Consider the following 15,693-nt stretch of genomic DNA (forward strand, 5'->3'; position numbering starts at 1 on the left):
TATAAGTGCAATATGGAAACGAAGTAGTCGCATGTTAGCACAGTTTATATGAAAAAAATGTGATTGGTTCGAATGTGCAATAAACTGGCCCGAAGGCATGATACCTGAAGATATCAACACTGTACAGGAGAGGCTCGAGATTTCTAATACTGAAGATATTGAAAATGTACCACGCTCTAATGTACTACAGAAGCCTCGACATCTACTTTTACACCTCGAAAACCTTTTGAAGAATTGGGATCCAGGCACATTGAACAAATTTACCAATCACTTTCGTTATCCCCGGATGAAATGAAAGCTACTACAGTTGCTAGTTTGAGAAACACTGGAAATGAAGATGTAGGAGAAATAATGAACCATTTGTCAAATCACCCCGAAGATCTAGAAAAAGTTAAGGAGTGTTTAAGTACAAGTAAAGTGAAAAGTAGTACATATTCTCCCGATAAGGCACTATTAGTTTCACTTCAATTAAGTAAGTGGCAGTATATAAATCTAAGAGAAGCAGCAAGTGAAAATGGATCCGATTTATACCCTTCTTAATATAAAATTAAGCAAGAAAAGACCAAATGTTATCCAGAGAAAGACGAGGTAATTATTAATGAAGAAGGAACTGCTATTAAAATGCAAGCATTACTAAACTTGGCGGTATATAGGCTTTTAAATGTGATTACTTCGGATTTGGACTCAGCAAGAGAGCTACTGCTTATAAGCAAATAGGCTTTGATAGAGCCCCAGGTCAAAGTAATTATAAACAAAAGACTGAAACAGAGTTTGATGATTCATCTATTTTCTTGGCCAGTCTAGTTCCTATAAGGCTTCAGAAATTTGATGGAACAATTGTTTGGGAAAACGACCTACCCTCATCAACTTTTTGTTGCCGTCCAATAATGTTTAAATTTATAAAAGAAACGTAGTCAACAGTGGCAATTATAAAAGCTAGCATAACAGAAGAAATAGAAAGACTCCAGCCATCAAAAATCAAACAAGTTGAAGTTAAGCATCAATTGCACATGACGATGATAGACGGCAAAATAACCTCATATTTGTCAAAAACATTTTCTGCTGTCTGTTATATTTGCAAAGCAAAACCGTCAGACTTTTTTGGAGTCACTTGCTTATCAAAGAGAAAATAATGAAGTAATATTCCAGTATGGAATGCCATCTTTACATGCCTGGATAAGACGCATAGAGTGCTTACTTCATATCGGTAAATATAATTTTATTACTTCATAATTTTTTCATCCTATGTAGTTTCTTGTGAGATTATTTTTTAAATGACATTTTTTTGTTTGCGTCTAATCGTTCGGACTTCAAGAAATGAAGTTGCAAGGGGCGATGACTAAGAAAAAATGTCAATCAGAAAGAGCGCTATACCTTAAGCGTTTAAAAAGGAATACGGTTTACTTATAGATGTTGTCAAGCAAGAAGTAGGAACAACCAATGTGGCAATACTGCCAGAAGATATTTCAGGGATGCAAAAGGAATAGCCCGCATAACAGGAATACGTAAAGATTTAATAGAGAGGTTTCACGTGATTCTTCAGACTGTTGCATTTGGAGAGCGCGTGGACCTTTCCAATTTTTCCGAGTTTTGTAGATATACTGCAGAATTGTATATTAATTTATATCCCTGGTATTATATGCCATCCAGTATCCATAAATTGTTGGCACATGGCAGTGATATACAATAATAAAAAGCTTTGCCTTTCGTGCCATTCCTATAGGTAAACTGTCGGAAGAGGCAGCGGAAGCTCGCAATAAAGATTTTCGGAAATATACAGAGAGTTGTTATTTTAGAAAGATAAGTAGACTGCCGACTAATGAGGATATTTTACACAATCTTCTTTTGTCTTCTGATCTAAAGATCGAATGGTGAAACAAAATATATAATACTTAGATAGATTGGTTAATTAGAGACCTACTAAATGTATTTTTGTTAGGTATTATGTAATTATGGGTATTGTTGCGTGCTTTTACTTACTAATCCATATCAAATTTAACTTAAAAGCACTTACGAAAATAAAAATAAAGGTTTTTATTCTATGTATTTATTCATTTTTTTCGATCCATTTATTTGGCAGAGTTGCAACTTTATGCACATGTTCATAGCATCAAATGATAGTAGACTAGACAAGGTGTAAGAAAAATAAAGTTTCAAAGCGGGACCTCACGGTACTTAGCAGGAATTTAATTTAATGTGACCCGCTCCATACAAAAAAATCACAAAACACATTTTTCTGACCAAACTATAAAGTTTTTGTAATTTTTGCCCAAAACAATTATTATTGAGATTAACGAGCTCTATCTATCTACGTAAATTTTTTTGTTAAAAAACAAAGTTGGTCCCTAAGTCACTCAAATCATAGTATCGACCCACTGTGCGCCGTGGGAAGCAAAGCGCGCGTCGCTCTCACGCGTGGCGCCGCCGCACGCGACCGCGAATTAATCGCTATAAAATCCCAACAATAGACGAATTACTGTAAAGTTATTAATGCGTCAAGTATCGCATAACTATAATACGTTCAACGGCACGTTTTAAAAGTCGTAGAGCTCTTTATTTTATCGGAAATGTATGATAATAAATAATAGTTTAAAAAAACTAACAAAATACGCTTTTATAGAAAATCCAACTAAAAAATAGAATTTTTTTTAACAATATTTGTATTAAAAATAGTATAAGAAATAATGATTTTATTGTAATAAAGCATTTGTTCGTTTTTTTAAACTATTATTTATTTTTCATTTTTTAGTTGAATTTAAATTTTTTAAATATTTTTTTCATTTTTTTTTTAAGTATTGAATTGTCATCGGTCCTTAATAAGTATACAAAATTTCGAGTTAATCCGACGTTTTGAGGGGGGTCAAAATCATGTTCAAAGATTCCGTCACAAACATACATACATACGTCTGAAGCTATTATATAATAATACTCGTAAAAGCGTATTAAAAATGTTTCGGCACGCGCGCCGGATGGAACGCGTTATATTTTATATATTATTATTTATTATATTTTATGCACAGTTATGAGGAGACGTTACGGAAAGTGTACTCTTCATACATATTTATTAGACCCACTGAATATCAGAAATTTTGATAGTTTTGACGGTTAATATTCGATACAGCGGAAGAAATGATTGCTTATTAAAACATTTCAGCTTTGATTTGTAAGTTGTTGTCGAGGGATAAAAACGTAATCAAAACGAGCATTCACTAAATGAGCGTTCCTAAAAGTAACGCCGGAGTATAATGAATTTTAGTTACACAAAAATGTAATGTTATCGAATACAACATGGCTACTCGTGGTTAACTCTAAGGTGTGCTTAAACTTTAATATTAAGCTACCCGTCCTCGCTTCGCTTCAGAAACATTAAATTTTATTATTGATAGCTGAGTCCCGCGGTTATTGTCGTATTGCGGGTGACGCCGTGTTACGCTAAGTTACTCCTTATATTATCAGGTAACTATCAGTGAAAGTCTCGTCAAAATCGGTCCAGACGTTCCAGAGATGAGCCGGAACAAACAGACAGACTAAAATTATAAAAAATGTAATTTTAGTGTATATACCGTTTATATATTCATATGCATGTAGTAAAAATCGGTTATTGCAATATTATAAACAGAAACTCCAATTTTATTTATATGTAAAGATTATAAATCTTTGAATTGCGAGTAGGCGAGCATCAGGTAAAAAATCATCGGTATACTGCATCGGTATACTGGCTCTCCTCATCCTCGTACCCGAACGCGTGATAGCTTCGTGGCAGAATTATGACGGGATGGTGGTATCCACGCAGGCTTGTAACATCCCATCGCTTATAGCGGTTCTTGTTCGACAAAGCTCAGGACTAGGCTAATAGTTTCACAAACTATTATCAGTAAGTCATTGTCTACAACTTTTATAGCTCAAACTCAAAGTTCATCCGGGTGATGGAAGGCCGGCTATCCTCGACCCACGCTGGTTCTGACCCAGCGGGGTATTCCGTAGGATAGCTCACTCTAACCGGCGCCATCTAGGCGGGCTCCGGATAGCCTGCCGACCGAGAGGGTTGGTGGTCGTGGCGCCGACGACCGCCAGTCCGACGTCCCGAGGGGGAGGGTGATGGGAGAGATGTGCTCCGCACTAAACACTTCACTTTCCCCCCTTTGCCTTTTCATGAGTTCTGTCTCATGTGAGGTTTGGACGTTGGTTGTTGAGCGACAGGAGGTTTTAGTCGGTTCGACTCCAACATGCTCCGCCCGCCGTCCCCAGTGGAGGGCGGAAGTCCGGCGATTTCCTCGTGACAAAAAAAAAAAACTCAAAGTTCATCTCGAAGCAACAAATGATATTACTTAAAGGTAAAATACCAATTAAACGGCGCAAAAAGAAAATCCAGCAATTGTTAGGTAGAATGTTTTAATTATTAAACATACTACCCTAACAATGCAAGCTTTAAGCTTTACGATGCTTTGAAAACATATTTGTTATCTGCAAACTGCAACGCTTCTATGACGTTGTCACTCAGCTCGGCAGTTAACAAGCACTACACGAGATTAAAATTTACAGAGGACAATGCTGAGTGAAAGCAATTAAATATTTTTACTCATTATTGTGGAAGTAAATGTACACGAACACGTGCTAGTCGCGTGGACGACGCGTGCCACTTACTACCACTACTACGGTAAATTTATACAGGGCGTAAAGAGACCGACCCGTGTGCTTAGTGTGAGTTTTTTTACGTTCTCGAAAGCGTAAAAGTACCTAACTCAAATTTGTATGCAGTTGAAACAGCGCCCCTAGCGGAAAACGTAGGCAAACGTTCCAACGCCATACAAATTTGAGTTAACTTTTCCGCTATCGAGATCGTTAAAAACTCGCCTAAGCACACCGGAACCGAGACGGGATTGAACTACCGCGCTTAACTAAACGAAAAACAATAATCATTTACGGCCGATTATAGAAGAACTCCGAAGATGTATCTGTCCTTAGTTTGCGTTTCACAATCACGGATTACTATCTATAATAATAATTAACCAGCGATAGACAGCCTCTTCCCTCTGATCGATCCAAGCCTCATGATACGTTTCATTCTACTGAAAATACGAAACAATATCGAGTTCAAGACTTATTTTATTTTAATCTAAATTTATATAATTTAACTATCCATAACCATAATAAATTCATTTGCTTATAATAAAAAGTAATAAAAACGTGTAGATTTTTTTAATTGGACGTATTGTTATTAATACGCTTTTATTAGCTTCAGACGTATATAGTGTATAATATATATGTTAGTATGTAACGGAATCTTTTGAACATAATTTTGACCCCCTTCAAAACGTCGGATTAACTCGAAATTTGGTATACTTATTAAGGAACGATGACAATATAAAAAAAAAATTGAAAAAAAAAGTGTGCGGTGCATGGTATCAGTACTTATAAATATTTTATGAACAGATATGAGTAGTAGGGTTATTTTGATAATATCATGAAAAGTACCCCACGCTTTTTTACAATAAAACCATTGTTTCTTACAATCTTTTTCATTCAAATTTATTTTCTATTTTTTAGTTGGATTTTCTATAAAAGCGTTTTTTGTTAGTTTTTTAGACTATTATTTATTTTTATCCTAAGGTAAGGTAAGATACGGACCCTCGGTTGTATCCCGCTGGTGAGCTCGAACATCCAAGTGTGCAATAAAAAAGAAACTATGACAAGTCAAGGTAATACACGCACTGGATCGCAAGATTATTTCGAACAGGACGAAAAAAAAAAAAACATTGGTATCAAAAGCAATTAAAATACAACCAAAGTATGGTTAAAATCTATAGCTTGTTAAATATAGCTTGATACGTGACACAGTTGCCAAAAATGTTTCAAGGCCGGTTACAGTGCTCCACCGACCGTCTGTGCGTACGTCAGTCGCGCTTGTCGTTTATATGAAAATTCATAAATCATTACAGTGCTGGACTGACCGTACGCACGCGCATATTGCTACGCATTGCGTACGAGGACCGTCGGTCTAGCGCGTCCGCATGCGTGCCGTCGGTCAACCGACGCGCTATGGAAACAAATGAACGCGTTCTGTGCTGCACCGATGGGTGTACCGACCGTACGGATGTGTGTATCATCATCAAAAAAAGCGATTTCGTATTGAACGTGGCCAAATATATCGATACCGAGCGCCTAATTACCGAAGTTCGTCTTCGTGAACCGCTCTGGGACAAAGGCCACGTGTTATATAAAGATCGTGATGCCATGTTAAAGGCCTGGCAAGAAGTATGTGCTGATAATTCATCAAAACTTGATCGTCATTCTGAAATAATTAAAAAAACTTGAACGTTCTTTAAACGTTTTCGAAAATAATAAGCAGCAATTAAACTATTTGCAAACGCTTCCCTTTTGCGTACCGACTATACCAATCCGGTCAGATTGTTGGTCAGGAGAGCACTGAATGAAGCAACCTGACGATCGGTTAATGCGTACCGTCAGGACGGAACGTACGCACAGACGGTCGGTGGAGCACTGTAACCGGCCTAAAAGTTCTAGTTTTATAAGTTCGAAAAAAAAAGAAATTTTATTTGACTATTTGTAATATTTTATAAACTATTAAAGCTCTCATTCCAAATAAAATATTCTTGTAAACATGTTATTATAATATTTATATTAAACTACCTGTTGAATGATGAACTATGAACCCCAGAGAAAGCAGTGTCTTTATTACAATCTTCGACGACATCTTTATGTAAAAAACAGGTTCCACCGAGATTTGAACTCGGATCGCTGGATTCAGAGTCCAGAGTGCTAACCATTACACCATGGAACCACTGAACATATTTTGCCAAATTAGTAATTGGTAGCTGCAACTAAGCTTCGCGCTAAGTATAAGCTGTTTTGTACACTGTTTGTGTTTATATATTTTCGAGCAATATCAGCTACCCCAGTAGATGGGCCAATGGTTTTAACATTGTCGATCAGTCGCTTGTTTGTTTTTAACTATGTGAATACTTTAACAGTATGTATTGACACCAAGCTGCCAAGAATGAACGCATTATATTTAGCACGTCATTAAAATAACTGTAATATTTTTCATATTAAAAGTTTTGACGTTTCAGGTGTAATTCACTAACATTTGATAACCTAGATATGTAAAATTCTTTTCATTTATGATTTATGTCTATGAGTTGCGAAATTCGATATGGTGGAAGCTTGTTCAATCGTCACCAAACTCCGTGGACATTGTAACGTAAATGCGGCTACATAGCTAGAGACCAGTGATGCCAACTCCGGGGTTTTCCCCCCAAATTTAGGGGGAAAAAATCTATACAGGGATTTTTTTAGGGAGTGAAATTTTTTGGAGATATTTTTAGGGATAAAATTTTATATAGAAAAATACTTAAAAGTACTAAATAACTATTGTTATTAACTAATTATTTTTATTTATTTCTTTACTTATATTGTAATGAATAAATACATGGTCCGTAGTTGGGGAGTTTTGTTTTGAATTTAGTGGTTTTTGAAATTGCTTTAGGTGGGAAAGTTTTCAAACAGTTGGCGACACTTATATAGACGTCAAAGTTTAAATTACTTTTATAAAGCAGTTTTCTCACCCTTCAATCAAGCATCGGTAAGAAAATAGTGCCTACCCGTAGGAGCTCACAATTAGTCCTGCCAATTAATTTTACGTTTATAACACGATGTTGCTTCTTCAAGGTGGAAAACATTCATGAACACGTCTTACACACTTGATTCAAAAATATATATATGTCTGCCTATAATATTTTAATTCCGACATTATCACATCGCTCGATATGAATTTTATCGGGTGACTATTCAATATTACAGGACTGTATTAGCATATCATATTTTTTTAAATTAACTTTTGTTTCTCAAATGTACAAAATTAATTCTAGTGACAGAAGACAGACAGAAGAAAGACAAATTATGAAATCGATAAAATTCACCGAGCATTTTATATCGATTAACAATCATTTACAATCAATCATAAATTTTGACACGTAATCGGGAAGAGGTGAACATGTGCCAATTATCGATATAGCATTTTTATTAAATTATCAATAAGTAGTATTAAATTGAATTTCAATTACTCGATATTGTTGTGCTTTGTGTTATAGAAATTGCAACATGTTACATAAATGAGACTTGTTAAGGTTTTTATGTGACTGTTTCATTGAATTGTTAAACATTAAAGGAATACCAGGGAGTACTAGTAGGCACTGACTGCATAATTAGCGCCAACCTACCTTACAGATTATCGAATATAAAAATAATAATTGCATAGGTAACAAACTGGGTGTTAGAAGACCGCTTCCGAAAACGAGCCCCCGCCGCGCCTGTGTGCGTGTAAAAGAAAAAGGCCGCGTCCGTGCGTTCGTTGATCCGAGCATCAGCTGTTTTTGATTTTGTGTTTCATTCCTGGTTTAAAAAATAAAATAAAGTTATGTATTTTTTATGAAACTATCGTTTCATTCTGCTGTTCTGACCAGATGGAGCGTAAACAATACTAATAAAACAATTTAAAAATATGTTTTATTTTTTTTTGTTAATCAGGATCGATTTTTTTTCCGTCCCATCATCAAAGGTGTCATTAGTACTATCGTCTGTCTTCGTTTTCGGAAGCGGGCTCCTAACACCCAGCATACATAATTTAATATTAAGCATTTAAAACCATACCATAAAATTAACTAATCCACCATAAAATTTTGCTACCAAGGAAAAGACAAATTACCTTTTTAGTAGGTATTATTCCTTAAAAAAGCAACATTGAAATAAAGTCGTAAATAGTCGTCCGTTTATGCATACACATTATTGACATTCGCTGTTATAGTGTCCGCTTGCACCATTGAGCACACATGAGTTATATTAGCAAACATTTTGAATACAATATGAATAAGATCGCTTATTATTCGTAGTATATTGACATATCTGCGGTGGACGCCCGGAGTGTATGACTCTGAATAACATACGAGGCATGAACATATTTGATACTTTACCTATTTATTTATTTTTAATCAGAATCATCTAGTGCATCTATGTAAGATGCCCAGTGTAGTTATTACAGTGTTTTGAAAGAGCTAGTTCAAATTATTTCTGATTATTTTATGAAAAATCGTTATAGAACGTATTGTGTCTGTGTTAGTTAAAACTATCGCCCTATTTATTGTTTAACCAAATAAATTCTACTATTCAATCGAGATTTCGACAATCAAACTAGGGCGTTCAAAAGTTTACCTTACTGCCGAAACATACGCTTTGCTGTTGATCTACCAATGAAATATAAAACAACGTGCCATTTCTTCATTAAAAAAATAAAAAAATCATTCAATGATCAAAATCACACGGCAACACTACAAGCGTTACAAACAGATAACCATTATTATTTAATAATGTAGATTGCATCAAACTGTCCCCTGTTGCGTACGGTTGACCATATCGTTTTATTGCTTCACAATTAGCCACTCAAATAGGGCTAGTCATGAATAGCTTACCCTAAAACATCCTTAATACAACTCGATAAAGACTGTTATCCTTTAACTGAATAATAATTGACCATCGCACTGACCAATGACTTAACAAGTGTCCAAAGAAAATATAAATGTAAGGTACACTCAAAATAATTAAGTTAGAAAGATAATTTTAATCAAGTACCTAGTTAATTGAAACTGAACATTGCCCGAACATAACCCTACTAAGTTTAAGTGTGTTGTTTCCGCGGGAATCTAATATCGTTTTGTTATTGCACTCAGGTAGCAATCATACTCAGTAACCAAATAAAAAGATATTGATCTAACTTGTCAAAAATATTAGAGGCAGAAATTACATTTCGATATAAATATTTTTTATTGTCTTCCAAGACAGACAAGCATACCGGCCTCCTGATGGTGAGTGGTCACCTTCTCTTAAGAAAATCTATGATATTACGGTCTGCTATAAGCCGCTGTCCATCACCGAGGACCAATTGCCAACATCGTTAGAAGAAAGAGAAGAGAGAGATAGAACCTTTTTTTCTCTATTTTTATCTCAATTCTATTTTATCTCTATTATTTTCATAACTAAATACTTGATAATATATCTTACAGTTAAATAAATAAATAGACAATAACCTGAAGAACTATTTACTTTCAGTAGTTGTCCTTATTTAAAAAAAAAACCTTGACCGAAACCGCAACATGCACAAATCGATAAACCGGACCATAAACATACCAGATGCAACCAAATAATAAATCAAATGACAATAAACCGAAATATGTAAATGATAATTTAATAAAATTTACAACGAGCAACAATTCGTAAATCTAATCAAAATGAATCGGGAATCGTTAGATATAAATCGAGAAGTCGCGCGATGAATGGCTCCTAATGAATCGCGCCCCATCTCTGCGCCTCCGTACTGCCAATTGCTGCTCCAATTTCAAAGAGTTTTTATTCATGGTTTTGTTTTTCTCTACAAACAGGACTTTGATAAACATTTCCATATTAAAGAAAAAAATGATGAGTTTATTCAAATTCAAATTCAAAATCATTTATTTCAACTTGGATGTCATCAAAAACACACTTGTTGAATGTCAAAATGTAAAAGAAAATGTTAACTCTACCACCGGTTCCAAAAAAAGCCACAGTCCTGAGAAGAACCGGCGAAACAGACTCAGCGGGTTTTTTTTTTTTTGGATTTTCTCAAATATTTTCTTTTTTTTTAAATAAGAAAACATATTTACGTTATACAAAAAAACAAGTCAAAAAAATACAATTCAAATAAATAATAATAATAATGAAAAATGAAAAGGCCAGGAGCGAACGCCTCATTCCCACGTAGTGCCATCTAGTAAAAAATCCTTAACTTTATAATATGCCTTGTTGTACAAACGTTCCTTGACAGTTTTCTTAAATCTATGAACAGGTAGTAGTTGAACGTTTTGTGGTATCTTGTTGAAAAGTTGTACACCCAGCCCCCTGAAAGAGTTGCTTATTTTCTTAATTCGAGCCGCCGGCAACGCAAGCCTATGTTTGTTCCTAGTGTTCACATTATGCAAATCGCAAACTCTGGGGAATTCTACAATGTTTTTACGCACGTACAATAAATTTTCAAAAATGTATTGGGACGCTAAAGTTAGAATTTTGATTTCCTTAAACTTGTCCCTCAAGGATTCCCTCGGGTGCATATTATAAGTAGCACGAATAGTCCTCTTCTGCAGGATGAAAATCGTTTCGACATCGGCAGCATTGCCCCATAGCAAAATGCCATAGGACATAACACTATGAAAATAACTGAAATAAACCAGACGTGCCGTATCTTCATCAGTATACGTTCGTATTTTTTTTACCGCAAACGCTGTAAAAAAAATACGAACGTATGTTTTGGAATAGTCGTGAAAAGTATTTTTTTTTTGTAGGTATAGATGACCGACGAACTCATTGCTCAGACGCTGTTATAGGGTTACCGGAGCCTAAAGCAGCGCTTGACTTGCCCATTTACGTAAAAATACATACATACTACTCGTATACACAAAATACATACATACATAAAATAATTAATATCGACTATAATATACCTACTATCCTTTAAACTGGAGAATGTCGTTTTCTTCGCAAACATGAACATACAAGACTATAGTACCTACCTGCTGGCTCTCAACACGTTCTGGAAGCAGTTCATAGCATTGAAGTCAAGGGATTAGCTGAACTAGGTACGCACGATTACAAAGGGAGAGGATACGGAATATAAAGGAGTAGCAGTTAAGGAGGTAACAGTCGCAAACATAGTTTTTCGAACGCCCCGAAAAACTATTAACTGGCTTGTAAGAAAACCAAATAACTTTAACCACTTTCCAAATTCTCAAAACTTAAATAATAAGGTCCTCTGACAACTATCATAGTTATTAGAACAATATTTCACCTTAAGCTGTCGAACAATATTTGATTAAATCCTACTGTCCATACTATTTTATTTTATAAAATATAAATAATAATTTAAATAATATTTCGATCACGTCGAATCATAATTTCATAGCAACAGTTAAAAAAATAATTTTAAGCATCATGCGCATGCACAAATACAGATCAAATGAAAAGTTTTAATTACGACTTCATGCAAATGTCACAGCCGTCGGGATTTTTGATGAGCGTAAAAATCACTTTTAATGGCTTTTAATTGCGCGCCAACAGAGGAAATAAATGTTCTGCGTTTATAATGTTTGTTGACAGCCATAATAAATTATTGTAATCCTGACACAATCCGATTAAAACATACAAAAAGTTAAAAGTAGGACGTGTAACATTGTTAGCTTATGTAACTACCGTTATAGTTTATAAAAGTATACGTGAAGTATATTAATATTAATGAAATTTCTTGAAATTTAAACGTAGCCTGAATCTTCAAGTACGTTTTGTTTTTCTTTACTACTCTAGATGGGCAAACTAACTCTCTTACCATGTGCTAAACAGTTACCAGAGGATAAAGACATAACGAAAACATCACTCCTGTCCTGCTGAAACTGAAAAGGCCTCCGAGCCACCAGTAATACCTCAGTCATATAAAAAAGCATGACTACTCCGTATTACTGTATTTTATGGATGTGACAGTTACGATACAAAACGTGGTAGATAAATATCAATTGAAACTGTATTCAACTTTTTACTTTACCTTTTTACTGGTGATAGGACCTCTTGTGAGTCCGTGCGGGTAGGTACCACCACCCCGCCTATTTCTGCCGTGAAGCAGTAATGCGTTTCGGTGTGAAGGGTAGGCTAGATGTTGTAACTATACTGAGCCCTTAGAACTCCTATCTCAAGATAGGTGGCGACATTTACATTGTAGATGTCTACGGGCTCCGGTAACCACTTAACACCTGATTGGCTGTGAGCTTGTCTACCCACCTAAGCAATAAAAAACAGTTAAAATCATGGTAAGCCCGTTAATTAATAGTGTGGTGTAATGTCGGTCGATTATGATGGACGCGAAAGCTTACAACAATTAGTAATAATATTTACTAGCAAACTTAAACGGGATAAACATTTTGTCACAATAAACACAAAAGTAAAGTAACTAATTAGTGGAACTCATCAACTGTAATCTGTTATTTTCAAACAGAATACGTTTAGACAAACCGTCAGAGCCCTGAAAATTCTCTCTAATGAATAGATAACTGATAGATCTATGGGATGTACAGTAAAAACTCGCGATTAAAATTCGCGAGGTACTTATGTGTTCCAAAAATATGCCGTCAATAGGGAAAAGCGTGTTTACAAAGGACGTTCGGTTGGATATCTACCTATTGGGATCCATTTTATCTATGTGTATGTAACGATGTATTGATTAGATCCGCGAATAAAGAAATCTTTAACCGCAAACGCAGGAATTAGGTCGCATTTTTTTAATCCGCGAATAGTGAAAACGCTAATGAAGGAAGCGCGATTATGGACATTTTTGTGTTTTGCATTTTAAAAACCTTAACAAGTTTATGTTTTGTAAAGCGGTAATGAATAAAATAATTAATTAATTTACTGTTTCTTCAAGTATAAATGTAACTTATTAATGGCTTATTAACTATTTAATATATTTCAAAGTACTAAGATTGAGAAAATAACACAAACTAGCCTTTTGTTTTCCTACAAAAGCTATGAGAGACTATGTCAGCGTAACTTAACAAGGGACCAAAGTAGCCGAACAAGACTAACGTCCATTGAACTCTCAGTAAATTTTCACCATTTACTGATAGGTTGCTTCAATAGATCTCATCCAACACGTACAGTATTATTTTACCTCATCTGATTTAATTCCACTTTCAAGTAAATTTTTTTCATGTCCTCTCACTTTTTATACAATAAACATGGCTTTGTCATTTGCTACAAAATATGCAGACTATAGGCTGTAGACCCTTTGCATGTCGTATCGTCGAATGGGGTTGGCCGGTTAAAGCTTTTCTCAGATGTCGCCAGCGTAGCTTGTTCCCTTGTCACAGAGAGCCGCCATTTTGTGTGTTTTGCGTTCGTGATATTTCGGCATTTTGTGACTTTGATATGGTTCTTATTACTTTCTAAGTAGTGCTAAACAGTTTTACAACATGTATTCCAACTGGATAGTTAAAGAATTAAAGGAGGAGTTGAGAAAACGTGTTGCATTTTTACGAAGAAAAAAAATGGATTTTGTCGAAAGGTACCATGTTGATGTTTTATTTTAACTTAGAAAACTTCTCTCAAACTGTTTCCGGTAGCTATTATAATAATAATATTAAATTGTGTACCTTAGGAACTTTATTCCTTGTAGCATGTGCAAAAATAATTGCTCATATTACACACATTACCTACCAACTAATGTATTATTTTACTTTTTTCAGATTAGAGCTACATGACCAAAATTTTAATTTTGAAACAAAATGAAAAAAATGCTCTAGCAAAATATGCTAATATATATGATTTGCTAGTGGAGCCATGTGGCATTTTCAATAGCCAAGAGCGCCCATATCTTGCTGCATCTCCTGATGGTGTGTTGGGCGAAGAAGCTATAATTGAAGTGAAATGTCCATACGCTAGCAGAAAACATGAAATAAATATATCAACGGTGCCTTACTTAGAACAATGTAACGGGATATTGTCTCTAAAAAAACCTGCCCATATTATTATCAAATCCAAGGACAGTTATACTGCTCAGGCAAAACATACTGCAACTTGGTCATTTACACCTACAAGGACATCAAAGTGATTTATGTTGAAAAAGACAATAATTTTATAAATAATATGTTAAATAAATTAGATATCTTTTATGAAAATATTTTCAAAGAAGCATTGTATGAAAAATATCTGTATTATAACTACACACTTATCGAAATAAAAAAAATCAGGAATATTTTTAATTATTTTTATTGACAATTCCTTCTCTAAAATTACATAAGTAACTTCTCTACTTTTTGTTTCTTCAGAAACTGGTTTCATATTCCATGAAAATATAGATGGTACAGCACCTTTCTTCAGATATTTATGTTAATATTTGACACCTGCAACACAAAGAATAACATTTAAATATACTATCACAAGGAAACCTGACCATAGTTTCAAAATATTTGTTATTGCAATGGATGCAGCGATTTAGACAGAACTTTCAATAGTAACAGCTGATAATGAACAACAGTTCATGAGGAATGTGTTTCCTCCAGTCTGATTTTGTGTTTGTTAAAAGGTTCCTTACAGCATAAATCTACTTGCAAAATATGTTAGCAAACTAATAGTGTGCCTAACTAATTATTATTGGATTTTTTTAATAAGAGAACAAAGATGTGTGCTACACCTAGTCATGCATTATATATATTTGACAGAAAGAAGCATACCTGTGTATTTACTAATGTTTTCATAGTCAGATTCCACAAAGTGTTTACGACATAACCTCGAACTTTTTGTGTGAGCACTTTTTTCGTGTCAAATGGCCTTTAACCACAGTCTTCCAATTTTCTTGTCCTTCGGGAATTGATGTAATCCAATTTCTGAGCATATTGGTACAAAACAACGCGTCATTGTGCTTAAAATAATTTTTTATCAAAAATTCCAATACAAATATTGAATGTTATGGGAACAATGCACACCAGCGCCACTTTGACAGTTGCCAACCCCATTAAAATAAAAAAATGATTGCGTTGCCTGTGGTATGTTTTGAGTGTATTATCGGGGACTTTTTGGCGGGAACGCGAGAAGTGAAGTTGTGTGATT

General features: G+C 34.7%; 1 long non-coding RNA gene and 1 other non-coding gene across 2 annotated transcripts; both read right to left on the reverse strand.

Annotated features, from left to right (window-relative positions):
* Nucleotides 1-6,730: 6,730 nt before the first annotated feature.
* Nucleotides 6,731-6,802, reverse strand: TRNAQ-CUG (transfer RNA glutamine (anticodon CUG)). The gene has a single exon. It is a non-coding gene; the product is annotated as a tRNA-Gln (tRNA).
* An 8,035-nt stretch (nucleotides 6,803-14,837) lies between these two features.
* LOC149502912 (uncharacterized) lies at nucleotides 14,838-15,601 on the reverse strand. The gene is made up of 2 exons (XR_016323086.1): nucleotides 15,318-15,601; nucleotides 14,838-14,987 (listed from the first exon to the last, which is right to left on the reverse strand). It is a non-coding gene; the product is annotated as an uncharacterized LOC149502912 (long non-coding RNA).
* Nucleotides 15,602-15,693: the final 92 nt, after the last annotated feature.

The sequence above is a fragment of the Bombyx mandarina genome, chromosome 05 (genome assembly GCF_030267445.1).
Source record: "Bombyx mandarina strain Sakado chromosome 05, ASM3026744v2".
Lineage (NCBI taxonomy): Eukaryota > Metazoa > Arthropoda > Insecta > Lepidoptera > Bombycidae > Bombyx > Bombyx mandarina.